Below are 15,454 nucleotides of genomic sequence, written 5' to 3' on the forward strand. Positions count from 1 at the left end.
AAAAAAAAACAAAACGAAAGTCAGCAAAGAAGAAAGAGAAGCGTATAAAAGACAAAGGAAAGGGCGACAAACTACCGATACCTTTGTCACGTAGCTGCATGCCCAAGATAGCAGTTGGGGAGGAGACAAATCTCTAATGCTTAGGGAGCTCGTTGATTATTACGTCGAGCATAGCCCAAGCTTCCTCGTCTGTCATTTTGCCTCCCTACTGAGGCAAACTTGATTTACTTCCCACGGGAATGACAACTTCACCCATGTGAACAGACTTCTTCTTGGCCAAGTCCTTGGCCGCAGACTTTTTAAGGCCACCAGCTTGTCCTGCAGCCTTTTTGCTGCTTAGCGACCTTCTGTTTTTCCGAGCCCCCTATAGCTCGGTCGACTTTTTATCGAAGCCTTCATGCTGCTCTGGCACCTTCTTCCTGCTTGAGCCATCATGCTGCTTGAGTGCTTTCTGTTTCCTCGAGCCTCCAATTGGCTTAGATGTTTTCTTTGTTGGGCTCTTTTGGGGCTCGACGACACCCTTCTCCCTAATTGCCTTGGAGGCAATTGTAGGCTTCTTGGCACTTTGGCCTTCCCTAAGCTCACCATCGCTACGCTGGAGGACTGGGTGGGAGGCACCCTGCCTGATCGTCCTGACAGCATCTGTAGGCTACTTCTTCGTCGGAGGGACCGACAGTTTCATAGCAGCCCTAGACACTGTTGTCTTCTTCTTCAAACCCCTTGGTTTCTCAACCCACATATCTATGAAAGGAGAAGCAAACAATCAACGACTTAAAAATACAAAAGCAAGTAAGCACTTCACCTTTCTCAAGAATAGTGTTGAATGTGGCTTCGTCAACGCAAAATCCATACGCTTTCAACTGAGAAAGCAAGATAATCTCGTTAACATTGCAATCCCTATTGGAGAGATTGTTGAAACGCTGAAGCTATTGCAAGCTCACTGTAGGAAGAAAGTCTTGCTTGATGTTTATTACAAAGAAAAGAAATTTGGTTAGTCTGATGATCAAGCTTGGAAACACTCTTTGCACACGCAAGGATCGAAGTCTTACTAGCTTCCGAAGTGAAAACACCGGTCTCCCTAGCCTCATAAAGAAAAATTGAGAATCCCAATACAGGATCTTCTTCAGGACGTCAACCAAACAATTAAAATATACTTTCCTCACTTTGGAGAGATAGTATGTTTAGTCTTGACCCTTTTTTAACCTTTATAAGTAGACGAGCTTCTCTGCAGATGGCTCGTCCAACTCAGTTATTTGGCATGCTATGTACAAGCCTACAATAATGATATATGAGTTCCCTGACAATTGAAAAGGGATGATGACAAATTGTCTCAAAACATTGTCGATGAAGTGATGAGGGGGAATGGACATTGTAAAACCCCTCCTTAGTCGTGTATTTCCTAAGTATCCCTTGGCCATTGAGAATTTAGAAAATGCACACCTAGGAAAGAAGTTTGCTTTAAAACCCTGTTTAAAGAATAAACCTGTAATTTAAAAACATTTTTTTTTTTAATTTCTAAACTATAATAAATTCATTGTACAAGTCAAATATTATAGTTTCCTTTCTTGGAGTAAATTATGAAATGCATAGTAATAATTACTAGAACATACACACTTTTACAAACTTTACTAGCAATTTGACTTCCTTTAGTAGCATAAACATATTTACTTTATTATAGAACATGAACATATTTACTACATTATGAAATGTGAGCATAATTACTTCACTAAATACTAGCAAAACCATTCAATAGTCATCATTAAAACCAAGTTCTCAAAATCCCATAACAACATCCCTTCATGCTCGTAGCATCCCTTGGAATCCTCTCCGAGCTTCATGCCTTAATCCTTACCTGGAAAACATATAAATATCGTGGGGTGAGTGCTAATCTCTTAGTAAGGGGATATGGCTATTCTAACTTTCATGGATTTCTTACACATACAAAACGTTCATAAATTCACAGCATATTATTCATTGTCAATGTCATAAATCATAGTCATGATATTCACATTGACTTTCTTAAACACATAAGTCAGGTATACATTTAAGCATCCTAAAACCCTAAACATATATGACTCATGCAACATTCACAAACATGACATGCCTATTTCTTTTATCTAGGTATTCGCCATTTTGTTTATCTTACGAACTAATTGGATTCATTTAAACCATTACCTTGTTCTTGATTACCACCTCAAAGGACTCATGGTTTCCATAAAATTTCCATTACTCTAATCTTGGTTTCACACCTCAAGAGACTCATGGAATTCATATACCAGTACTTTGGTCTTGGCCTTACGCCTGAAGAGACTCATGGAACCATATACCATTACGCTGATCTTGGCCTTACACCTCAAGAGACTCATGGAAACCTTTCTTTCACATTTCGTAAATCCTCCATAAGTCAACTAAACTAGGCTGTATACGTTATCATTTAGAATGCATTCATAAGGGATAACATCTCCCTTTAACATACATAAACATTATATATGCGTTCATCATACATGTCATTTACAGCCAACTTATGCACACGCTCATTCATAACGTTCATTCATCTAGCATATACCCACGACCACTTTCATAAATCTTTAGTCAATTGAGAAAAATTCCTTGTCATGAATATTTTCTTAATATTTCTCATTTTCTTAATTCGCTCAAAATTTCATGATACATAAGGAATTTCACTACGTGTCTTTTACCATTCTTGTTCATGTTAGGCCATAGGATTTATTTAGTGCCTTAACCGAATTTCCAAAAAAAAATCAGAATTTTTTATTTGGAAGGTGGATGCCGCATTCTTTTGCATGCCCATTATTCAATTATCATTCAAGCATTTCCCAAACACAAACCAAGTCATAAAAGTCACATAAAACCCTCCCTTTCACATTCAAACAAGTGCCAACCATCGTCCAACTAAAATTCTCTTAAGTGGCAATATCCTCCTCCTTTTCCAACACAAACCTCAACCAACACCAATTCAAACAATACATAAACAAACCATAACTTTATACATCAAATTAACATAAAATTAAGGTTTACTAACCCTAGGTGTTGATAACATAGTTTAAAGGGAGGTTTTCCCCTTACCTTGGCAATCAAAATACAAAAAAAAAAAAAAAAAAAAAAAAACACTCCTCCTTGGCTCCAAATAAACACTTTCATCTATAACAAGCATTAACACTCATGAAATTGCTTTAATACATTCAAACTCATCAAGCTAGGGTTTTATGGATTACCTTAACCCTTAAAATTGAATCTTCTTAAGGTGTATCTTGATCTCATTCAAGAAATTGCCTGAAACACGAAGAAAATTTGAGAAGAAAATGCTTGGATTAGTGGCTTTAATGGTGGATTTGAGTGAGGAAGAAGAAGATAATGCATTTGGGGTGTACAAGGTCGACTCCTCTCTCTTAAAACCTTATAGATACTTTATTTTATTAATACTCTTGTAATAACTGCTTCATACTAGGTTACTCATAGAAATACATAAAGTAAAATGCATTTATATTAGCAAAAGTAAATGGGCCCGAAATTTTCTTTTAATACATATAATCATTCTTTATACAAAGTAAGGTATCATTTGTAAAAGTTATCAAAAACAGTGGATAGTGTAGCTATTGCTCCTCGCTTGCCGACGCCCATCCGACCGCGTCCTCACCTAGATCCTGCAAACGCAAAGATAAACAACGGGGTGAGCACAAATAATGCTCAGTAAGTAAATCCTCTACTTGTCTATCCCGTAACTCTTTCTCTTAATTATTTCCTTACACTCTTCTCATCTCATTTATTTTCTTTTTCTGTTTCTCTTTCACACAGCTCTCTTTTCTATTAACTTTCTGTTGTATGTCACGGCCTCATCTTACCGAAGGCACGGCTGAGTGGAGATCACAAAGCACCCACCCACTCTTCGTGACTTCTACTCATTCTGTTCCTCTCTTCTTTCTTATATTTTCTCATTCTTTCTCACTTGAATGTCACGGCCTCATCTTACCGGAGGCACGGCCGGGTGGAGTTCACAAAGCACCAACCCATTCTTAGATTTTTCTCATTCTCTTTACTTTTAGAGTAACTCATTCACAAAGTTCTCTATTTTTTCTTAAACTACTTCTTAATGCACAATTAATGTTTAAGTATGGTTCAAGCTTAAAGTTTCTTACTTAATGCACTTATGAAATGCGCAAATGCAATATTGCATCAAGATAGTCATTCTGCACAGGTTACACTCAAGAAGACATAACTTGAGTTATACACATCGGATTGATACGATTTTGGTCTCGTTTTAAAGCTTAGAGACAGGGCTACAACTTTTATGTTTTTTTTCTAAACCCAATTCAATCTGTAAGATGCCCAAAAATCACTCAAAAAGTCACAGCTGTGACAGGGCAGTTTGGTAACATGTTTTCACTTAGGCATTTAATCAAACATTAGTTGTGCATAAACAAACCCTAATTCAATTATCATTCTATTTATTTTTCAAACCATCCAAAATGAGAGAAAAAATCTCTTGCAGCATCACATACCTACATGGCAAACACACTCCCAAAAATTTTCTCCAATTCTTCCAATTTCAACCCATTATCAAATCATCACATATACTTCTCATATTCAAATATATCCAACAATAAGCATAATTCATCATACATCTCATCTCAATTTCTCAATAATCACAACATATGCATATTTAAAAGAAATCTCTACTCACTTGAATTCTTAAATTTTAGCTTGAGTTGGATTTTGAGTGGAATTTACTTATCTTGTGCTTGAGTAGTTTCTCCTAAACTCTCTACTCTTGTTGGATTCCAATCTTCTCTGACCCTTTTAATGCCTAGAATCAAAACCCTATGAAAAACCACTTAAAAGCCCTCAAAATCCTTGGAGGATTGAATGATAATTTGAGAGAAAATGGGGGAGGTGTGTGGCGGTGGAATGAAAAAAAATAAGGGTTTCAAACCCTTAACACTTTAGTTTATAACCACACTTTCTCATTATACCCTTATTCTTTTTTAGAAATTCCATCTATGTCCCTTAGTCAATGACCATAATGCCCTCATTTGTAATGCATTCTCTATGAAATTCTATCTCTTTTCACCCCCTACAATTTCAACTAATTTTGAGTGAAAAGACCATTTTACCCCTAATGAAAGTTTAAGGGATTTTCTTCACATTTCTCTCAAAATAACTTTAACAAAAATTCAACTAAGAGCCAACCAACCAATATTAACAATATATCAACCCAAATAAAAGCAAAACAATAAACATTCAAGCAATGCACCATAACTTAGCTATGTACCTCAAGTGGGGCGTTACAACTATATTGTGATTGGTCATTAAAAGTTAGATATAAGGCTCATTTCACATAAATTTTTCCTGTAAGGGCATTTTGGTCATTTCCACCAGAACATAATGATTAGCACTCATTTAATGCCATTTGACTTCTTTTAAACACTTGGTGATTAAGCAATCCCATTAGATAAATGACTAATTTACCCTTAGTGCACTTTTATGGATACTTAATTCATATGGATTTGTGTGAAAAGACCATTATACCCTTGGTTACCGTTTAAGCCATTTAACCCTATCAATCTACTTTATGACCATTCTACCCTCATTTCTCTTCAATGACATCACCCTTTACACTTTATAACAGCCACATCTTGAAATGCATGCAAAATGACCATTTTACCCTTCCATTAAAAAAAGAAAATTACCTGTAAGGGTACATAGAATTTCATACCTTAGGGCATCAGAATAATGACACGGGGTTTACATACATCCCACACCTAAAAAAGGTATCAAAGACCGCCACACAGCAAGTGGGGAGATTCTTCTAGGAGAAGCTTCCCGGAACCCTCAAGGAAAGTTATGTGCCTAGAATCCTCAGCCCCAATCAAGGAATGTGGTTCCTTCCACGGCCTATGGGCTAGAGATTTATTCGATTTAGAAATCTCCACATAAGCACGGTCAGAAGAGTCGCAGCATCAAGATCTGAGCTTTGCATAATGACGTCCTCAGAAATTTCAGGGATTACATTTCCGAGAATTGCCAAGCCCGCTGGGGAATCGAAAATGCGATCAATGCTATGGCTACTTGACTAAGACATGATGAAAGCTCGCCTTTGGGTACCTGAAACAGAAGCAAACATGTGTTAGAGCTAAAAAATTTGACAACCTATCCACATTTTGCTTTCAGTTCAGGCACCCATCGTAGCTCGTGTCGGACAACAGACACAAGCAACTTACCAGGATTCCGACGGCTACCACCATAATCCCTCTTTAAACCTAAAACCACCAGAAACACACTAAAAAATCCTAGTAAAGTCCTAAAAAAAAACCTAGTGTGGCCACGACAATGGCCACCCTTAACCGCAAAAAGGCATAAAAGTAAGCAAAGGAGGGGAAAGAAACCTTATCGAAGTGAAGAGATGGAAGAAACTCGCTGGAAAAGCATCGTGAAAACGAAGGAGCAGCGACAGAATAAGCAAGAAAGCCTAAAAAATTTTGTATAGTGTGTAGACTTTCTGACGAGGTTGCCCACTTTTATAGTGGTTTGCATGGGAGATGAAGGGGCTGGATTTGATCGTAGCCGTTGATATACAGTGAATCTCGATCCTCCATTCATCGAGTAATCTTGGCCCTTGGACATGGCCACATGTCAATCATCCATGATGGGTGATCAACCATCAGACTGCCACAATCAGAATTGCTGCAGCACAGTACTGCGGCATAGTAGCTATTGGCCAGAGTGTGCCGTGGTATAGTAATCTCTTCTTCTTCCTGCATCATTCCACTATTCTTCAGAGATAGTGATTTTTGAACTCGATAACAATGAAATTTGGAGAAGTGGTAAACATATGAAATGTAGTCCCTTGAATCAGCTTTCCAACAGTAAATGAATCTTCTTAATCCAAGTTCTATAGCTCAAGATATTCTCAAACGACCGAGGTATGCTCAAGCTGGAAATGTAATCTAGAATCTTCTCTTTACTTCAACTTCCATAACTTCTTCAATTCAACTTCGATTCTTGATCTATTTGTTTCCACTCGTCACTCATTTCGCTGCCGACATGATTCTTAATCCGAGCATAACATTTAAGCACTAGTAGCCTGAAAAAAATCAAAAACACCTGTGATCCTGTAAAAGACAATTATGAAAATATTAAGCAACTTTTTCAAATTAAGCCTAATGTCCCAACATAATCCCCATAAACCACTAACTAAATGTGTATTTTCAAGTTCAAAAACTTGTTGTTTATTTTCACAAGTGTATGAAATCGTGCAAGTAATAAAGTGTATAAATACGGATATCGAATCCAAAGGAATTACTATTATCAATTACCAATTAAACTATCCTATTACTATTTGATCAATCCAAATTGTATCAAGGAAAACCTAAATTAAAATGAAATTAACAATTGAAATTAAAAAGAGAACAATTAAAATAAACCTTTGGGTAAAAACAAGATGACTAGACCTAGGGCATAGACTTCACACCAATTCTTATTCATATGTATCGATCTCTTATGCTAATTTTATTAAGCTTTTCCTACAGTTCAAACTCCCTAAATTTCTAATAAATTTCTCTCAAACAATTATTGAATTAACTCCTAATTACTAACCCAAATTATCTCTAATCAGATTTAAGTAATTGAAGATCATTACGCTCTATGGTGTTTACCAAAACCTCACAAGTCGCGGTAATCTATCTCTAGCGTTCGCTTAACCAATGGTTTCACTACCGTAGACCAACTAAGTATCATCTCTCGATGTCAACCTAGTCCATTAGTTCATTCAATTCAAGGGCCCTTAAGAATCAAACGCATTAGGTATAATAGTGAAACTTAGGAAGAATTCTTAATAAAAATTAACAAGCATAAATCAATACATAATCAAGAGATTGGGCTACATCTTAGCCCTAGAGAATAAATTTAGTTCATAATAAACATGAAAAAAAAATTTATCTTTATTAAAACAATCATCATGAGTTTATAAGAAAAGAACAAGAACAACTTCTCTATATTGTGAATCAAAGCTCTAGAACTTTTGTTACTTCTCTTCTCTGTAGATTTTTCTCTTCCTTTTCTCCCCAAAGAATCCCTAAAATAATGCTAAAAGACTTCTATTTATATCCCACAAGGGTTAGGGTTTTATTTTTCTTAATTCTACTTGGTTTAAGACTCTTAACCCTATTTTCCTACCTAAAAACGAATAACAATTTCTTAATTGTCGTGACTGTGCCTCGGCATGGTAGTTACTGGAATAAGTGTGTTGTGGCACTGTGCTGCGGCATAGTAGCTACTGGCCAGAGTGTGCCGTGACACTATAGTGCGGCACAGTAATCTCTTCTTCTTCCCGCATCATTCTATTGTTCTTCAGAGATGGTGATTTTTGAACTCAATAACGATGAAATTTGGAGAAGTGGTAAACATATGAAATGTATCCCTTTTAATCAGATTTCCAAAAATAAAAGAATCGTATTAATCCAAGTTCTACAGCTCAAGATATTCTCAAAAGACCGAGGTATGCTCAATCTGGAACGTAATCTAGAATCTTCTTTTACTTTAACTTCCATAACTTCTTCAATTCAACTCCGATTCTTGATCTGTTTGTTTCCACTCGTCACTCATTCCATCGCTGACATGATTCTTCATCCGAGCATAACATTTAAGCACTAGTAGCCTGAAAAACACTCAAAAACACCCGTGATCCCGTAAAAGACAATTATGAAAATATTAAGCAACTTTATCAAATTAAGCCTAATTTCCCACACATAATCCCTATAAACCACTAACTAAATGTGTATTTTCAAGATCGTATAAATAACCGTCGCCACAGGTCACTTAAATTACGTGCGTGGACAGCTATAGTCGCCCACACGTGATGAAAAGTAACTGCCAAAGGCTGCCGTATTGAATGCAACATGACCGTGTGGAAGTTACACATGCACCGTTCATTTTAAATTCTGAGTTTCTCAAGAATATCACAAAAGAGGAAAAGCCAAGTATTGAGTATGTCAACCGAAGATGAGTCTGACTTATGAAGCTCAACCGAATCTGTATTCAGCACGCAATCGATGAACTGCGAGGTTGATGAAAAATCGAGTAATAGGGGGCAGATGTTACGAGGTTATAGCTCGATTCAGAATTAGTTCGACTCAATCGATTGTCTGACCCAACATAAGCTTGTCGAGTTGCATCTCAACTTAACACAAGCTAGTCACGACTAATTCCTATAGTTGTTCAACCAACTCACAGATAACTTTAGACTTCGAATATCTCGAAAGGGATCAGATTGACAACAATTTTGGTGCAATCTTAGCACTCAATCGTGAGAATATCAGAGTTGCATTTCAATCTTAATTGTAATCTCTTTATTTTCGCTATTTCCTTTGTACAAAACTTGTATATAAATCCCCTCCAACAATGGAGAATGGGTTAACAAATTGTTCTAGGATTATTATTGTAAGCTTTCATAGAAAATACAAAAACAGTGGATGTAGGCTAAAGAGTGTAACTCACTGAACCACTTTAAAAATCCTTTTTGCTATTTGCTATATTGTTTTCAATTAACTACTTTACTGGTTACCCGTAATCACACACACATCAGTTCTGATTCCATCAAGGTCAATCAGATCGCTCTAGTTGGTGTAAATCTTGTATCAACATTTTAGCGCTAAAAGGAGGGCCTCCGCCAAAATTTCAGAATTTTCGACAATAATCCTAGTGACCTGTTCACTCAAAGCCAATAATGGTTCACACGAGATCAAAAACCACCACCAAAAACCATAAATGTTGCAAACCAGTAGGGGGAAGGGAAGTCGAATCCTGAGAATAGCCAATTGGTGGAGATGATCAGAACAATGGTTGCACAGGCGGTGCAACAGAATGTGGTTAAGTTAAGAAATCAGCAACTAACCCCTTAGGACCTTGACCAGCCATGCTTCATAGATGTTACCCCAACAGGTCGAAATTCAGCCGATAACCAATCTGGTTCATCGGCACCAAGGGGCGACCGACATTCTCGACCTCATATAGTAGATTCTGCTCACGAATGTGAGTCTCACGGGCAAACTAACCTCGGGAGGCGACCAGGAAAACAGCCAATGAAGGAAAATGAAGGCAATGGTTGTCCATGAGACACTCGACCTGCTCGACGATACCCCCAACATCAGCATGCTAGTTTTAACCCACGCCAAAGGAATGCTCAAACCTCGCAAGTTCTTGAGATGAGTAATGCGCACTAATCAGGCAATGAACGACATTCTAGTTATAACCAACATCGCAAACAACGCACTGATGAGCATGACAACACCTACCAACAAAGCCATCGTGACTTGACTTCGCGCATTAATGCGCACAATGGAAGGGGCTCACAAGAAATAGATTTGCGAACTCACTTAATCCAGGTAAGGCTGAATAGAGCCAGCCAGAGTAACCCCCATAATGAAGACTTATATCAGGTGCAAAAAATGCTTGATGATCTATGAGCCCACTAGAATAATGTGGGGAAAGAGATAGTGAGCTCTCTATTCACAGAGGAAGTTTGCTAAGCCCCGCTTCCCTAGGGATTCAGGGCGCAAAAAAGCAAGTTCGATGGGAAAAGAGATCCTAGAGACCACCTAGACTCTTTCAACGACCTGATTGAGCTACACTAGGTCTGTGACTTGGCAAAGTGCCGCAGTTTCACGGTCATATTAGTAGGGGATGCCAAGAGGTGGTACAAAAGGCTCAAGGCGAACTCCATTAGTTCTTGGCAACAATTCTCCTCGTTATACTTACAACAATTCCAAGCAAGGAAACAGTTCGCAATGCTGCTCAACTACTTGAGCAATATTCGTTAGGAGAGAGACAAAACACTGACCTTGTATTTAACGAGGTTTTAGAGCTAACAGGCAAAGGTCATGGATGCACCTGAGAAGTCAATCAGGCCACAAACAGAGCTGTGGAAAGAGCTCCAAAGTGAAGAACATGTGAGCTTGGTGAAGTTCTATCAAATGATTACTAAACATTAGCGAGTGGAAAGGTCGCTAGTAGCCCTAGCCAAAAACTTACCACAAAGAACCCCAAACAGGCGACAAGATCGCCCAGTGGATAAACAAAGGGGCCAAGTGTCGAACCGGTCATCACGGTCACAAAATTAATCCTAAAAACCGTAGTTAACAGTAAGCAGGGTCGAATCCACAGGGAGCAATTACAAGCAACCTAGTGTAAATTTGAGTAACAATAATGAAATTGGCAAATTGATTAATTAAACTAAACAAACTAAATGCAAATAATAAAAGCTTGAAATTAAAAGTAATGAAGACTTTATAATAAAAATGTTGCCACTACGGTTTTGGTTCCACACGAGACCAACTCACACAATTCTCCTCCACACTTTACGATCCTCTAAACCTACAAGGCAAGGTAAATCAATAAAATCGCTTTCTGGCACTCTAAGTATAATCTATCATGTCTCACCCAATTGCTCAAGTTCGATTGGTTAAAGACTATCTTTGACTACCGAAAAACTCTAAAGGTTAACACCACTAGTTGGTACGTCATTAACAAATATAATCCATCAACACGTATCATCCAATCAACCAACTACACAATCAATGTAACATAAGTAGAAATTGCATTAAATGCAAATATAACTTGATTACAATTGATGTGAATTAGAGCAATACTCAACATTTAATTATCTCAAACCAACATTTATCGTGCAATAGGTTTTATATCAACAACTAATCTCAATGGACAACATCAATAATCACAAATCGCATATCAAACTACATGAAAGTATCGTAATCAATCATGAAACAAAAACAAACATAGTCTGATACATAAAATGTAAAACCCATTTCCTAATTTAGTTAATTAATTCTCTTTCTATTTGATTTTTGGTATTGTTGTAAGAAAGGGGTATTTCTATTAGTTTTTAAAGTTTGCGTTAAGGGGTGAAAACAAAAGAAAATTTTTTTGATGGGTTTGCATGTATCAAGAGGGAAAAATCTGGACAGTTTTGCTAGGAAAAGCTTATGTGGCGGGGTGAAACTGAAATTAAGAGAATTTTGGGGGTAGATTTAAATTTCAGAAAAAAAAAAAAAGATTTTTGTTTAAAAGAAAAAGAAAAGGGTCGTTCGCCCAAAGGAAGAAGAAGAAGATGAGAGCTGAGGGAGAAAGCGAAAACAAAGTAGAAAAAAAAAAAATAAATAAAAGAGAGAAGAGAAAACGAAAGGAGAAAGAGAGAAAGATAAGAAAGAAAAGATAGAAGAGAGGATAGAAAGAAAGAAGAAGAAAAGAAGAAAAAGGAGAAGAAAGGAGAATGGGTTTGGCTGAAAATGGAAGAGTAAGAGAGAAGAGTGGAGGAGAGTGCAGGGAGCTTCGGCTGTTAGAATAATGAGTGGATCTAAACTGTTTTCCTTAAAAACTTAAACTTATGCCCTTGCATGTCAATTTTCTTTTACTACCGTCCATTTGTTTTTGCAAAAATCTTTACAAGCATGATGTTTGTGAGATATTTATTCTAGTTTGCTTTTGGCTAATTGAGCTGAAACGTGTTGATTGTGTTGGTGGCCGAAATCTTGTTGTAAAAATGAAAGTTTACTGGTTTGTGTTGTTACATTTGCTTCGGTTGCATGCATAATAAGGTGTTGGTTGAAAATAGCTTGCTAGAAATTGATTTGAGTATGAAGCTTTCTAAACTTTACCTTAGCATGTCCCAACTGAGCAAATTTTTGAGTGAAAGTGTCTCAGATCTGAATTTAACAAAACTGATTTGTGTTGCATGTCACCAGATCTTTCCTAAAAACACAAAACTCATGTTTGTATATTAATGTCTTGACGAGAGCCTTGTTATTTTGTAAAGATTGCTTAAATTGTTTTCTTTTACATGTTTTTGGACAAATCTTTGAAGTGCTTGATTGAGTTTTTAAGTGGGATGCATTTGCTTGTTAATTGTAACCACGTGCACTCGGCTGGATACATATTAGGATGATGGTTGACTTGTGTTTTTGATGAAATTATTGTTGGGTATTAAATTGCATACTTGACTGGACAACATGTTAAAGAAAGGACTGAGATTTGTGATGTTGGTAAATAATTCTCGGTGAAAAGGGCAAATGGGGAGCTTTTCGTCAGTTTTGAAAGTATGCTTTAAAAACTTGCATTTTACCCCCTGTTTTCCATGAAATCTCATATGTTGGCATGATTTATCCTTATATGAAATATTCTTATATTATTATTATTATTATTATTATTTTTGCTCTTGGGTTTAATTATAATTATAATGTGTTATATGAGTTTTGACTTTTAAAAGTGATATTTGCTTATGATTTGTATTAGACATATGCTGAGATCATGTGATGTTGAAGTAATTTATAATCTGGGTTAAACCGTCAGTTTCTAAAACATGTTTAGAAAATTGCAGTTTCACCCCTATATGTGATTTTTGAATATTATGTCATATATGTATGATTTATAAGCACATACGTAATATGCTTTTGACTTACATGTTACTTGAGATTATGCATGAGATTGTTGTGGTGCTAAAACCACCCTACGAAGTACCCATCCCCCAGAGTTACAGATAATCAGATCTAGTTTATGGCTCTACGCATGCGTATGACAGTTATCAGTGCTCTGCCTAGGCATTGAGTGGTCCGCTAGGTATGACAGTTTTGAGGCTCTGCCCGCGCAATGATAGACCTTGCCGGATATGACAGATTTTCCCCAGGGTACTAGTTGTGGTGAGAGTTTCTAATACCAAATGTTAAGGTTTTATTCAGAATCTGATACAGTTAAAGGAAGTAAGTCAGAGTATAGTTTACTAAGTGCAGGATGGTTAGAAATAAATCACATATTGCATACATGAATGGGGTGTTTGCTTCCATTGCATATTCATAAAATTATATTCTCGTCAGGATTTGCTTAAGAATTGTTGTATGCTATCATTATTTTTTTTTCTTTTAAGAACTTTTATAAACCTCCCCTTTCCCCCACTCACTGAGTATTTCAGCTCACCCCTTTTTAAATGTTTTCCCCCTCTCACCAGGACCTCTTGGAGATCATGCTGAACAGTGAGTTTTTGCTCAGGATTGTGCCACACGTCGACATCTTTTTATGTGGGTTTTATATTTATGTCGTATTGTATTTTGGACCCCTGCTTAAAAAACTCATATTTCCCATCATTTGTTTCTTTTTGTTTATGTTTTGAAATGTGTAGTATAAGTGGAAAAAAAAAAAAAAACCTGATACCACAAGTTTCCCTAAATCTTTTCTTTTAGTAAAACGATAGACGGTATATATTTTTTGAGATGTTGGAAATGGAAATACTATGATGTTACTCAGGAAAAGTAAGTCTTTTAACAGGTTTCATAGTTTTTCTACATGGCACGTCTCGGGTATCCGAGTCTTGTGGGAGCACCCGGATCCTACGGGAAGAGGAAATTTGGGATGGGTCGTGTCACAATACTTAATCAAATGTCCAACAATCAGGCTCATCTAACTAGTCGAGAGCAATTGAGGAGAGTCATGGGTGTTAATCTCTATCTCACCTACACTGTAATAGACAATCGGGAGCTCAACCACTCATGGTGGTGTCAACGGAGGCTAGAGCAGTGGAAACGAAGCTGATCATGGTGAAGAGCAAGTGACCAGCAGCTGGAAGATGCGATAAGGAGGTGAAAAAGACCAACAGAACTCCTGGAATACCAACTGTCGCAACTTGCCAAAATACGTTAGTTTTTCGGTGGGTCTTCTAGGAAATGGTGGCAGAAATGGGATCTGAAGGTACCAATGGAAAGCTCATGTGATAAGGAGTTCAAATTAGGACTTGGGGAGATGAAAGGTTGCCGAAAAGTGAGCAAAAACTGGCGTGGAAGCTGAAAAGGCGTGGCGGTAGCAATGGTGGATTCCGACGATTTTGGCATTGACGGAGCTTAGAGGAAGGTGGATTTGAGTGTGGGGATGGTAGATCGGCCACCAAGGAAGTGAAAGAGTCACCAGAGATCATAAAAAAATGGCCCAACAATGGCTGGAAGATGAAACATCACTAGCAAACGCGCAAATCGTAGCGATGAGTGCGGGATGATGATGATTGGTGCAAATTTTGGCTTTCCTTTTATACAAAATGTGGAAAAATATCATTTGGTCCCTACATGATTGAAAAGTGACAAAATCAACCCTTTGAAAACATGACATTTTACCCCCTGAACAACATAAATGAGACAAAATCACTCCTAATCCATAAACCACAACCTAATATCAACTCACACCATTTCCAAATTCATAAGAAAACATTAGGATGCGAATTTTCGTGAATAAATTCATGAATTCTTTAATTGTCTCAATATAACTTCAATTTAATAACACAAAAGGTCTTTTATCATCAAATAAAGTCACTTTCATGACTCTAACACCAAGACCGCAATGACAGGGACTGGAATAGGTTCCAAAAGATAGAAAATAGAAAATCACG

This window comes from Pistacia vera, unplaced genomic scaffold (assembly GCF_008641045.1).
Source record: "Pistacia vera cultivar Batoury unplaced genomic scaffold, PisVer_v2 Contig154, whole genome shotgun sequence".
In the NCBI taxonomy this organism is placed as follows: domain Eukaryota; kingdom Viridiplantae; phylum Streptophyta; class Magnoliopsida; order Sapindales; family Anacardiaceae; genus Pistacia; species Pistacia vera.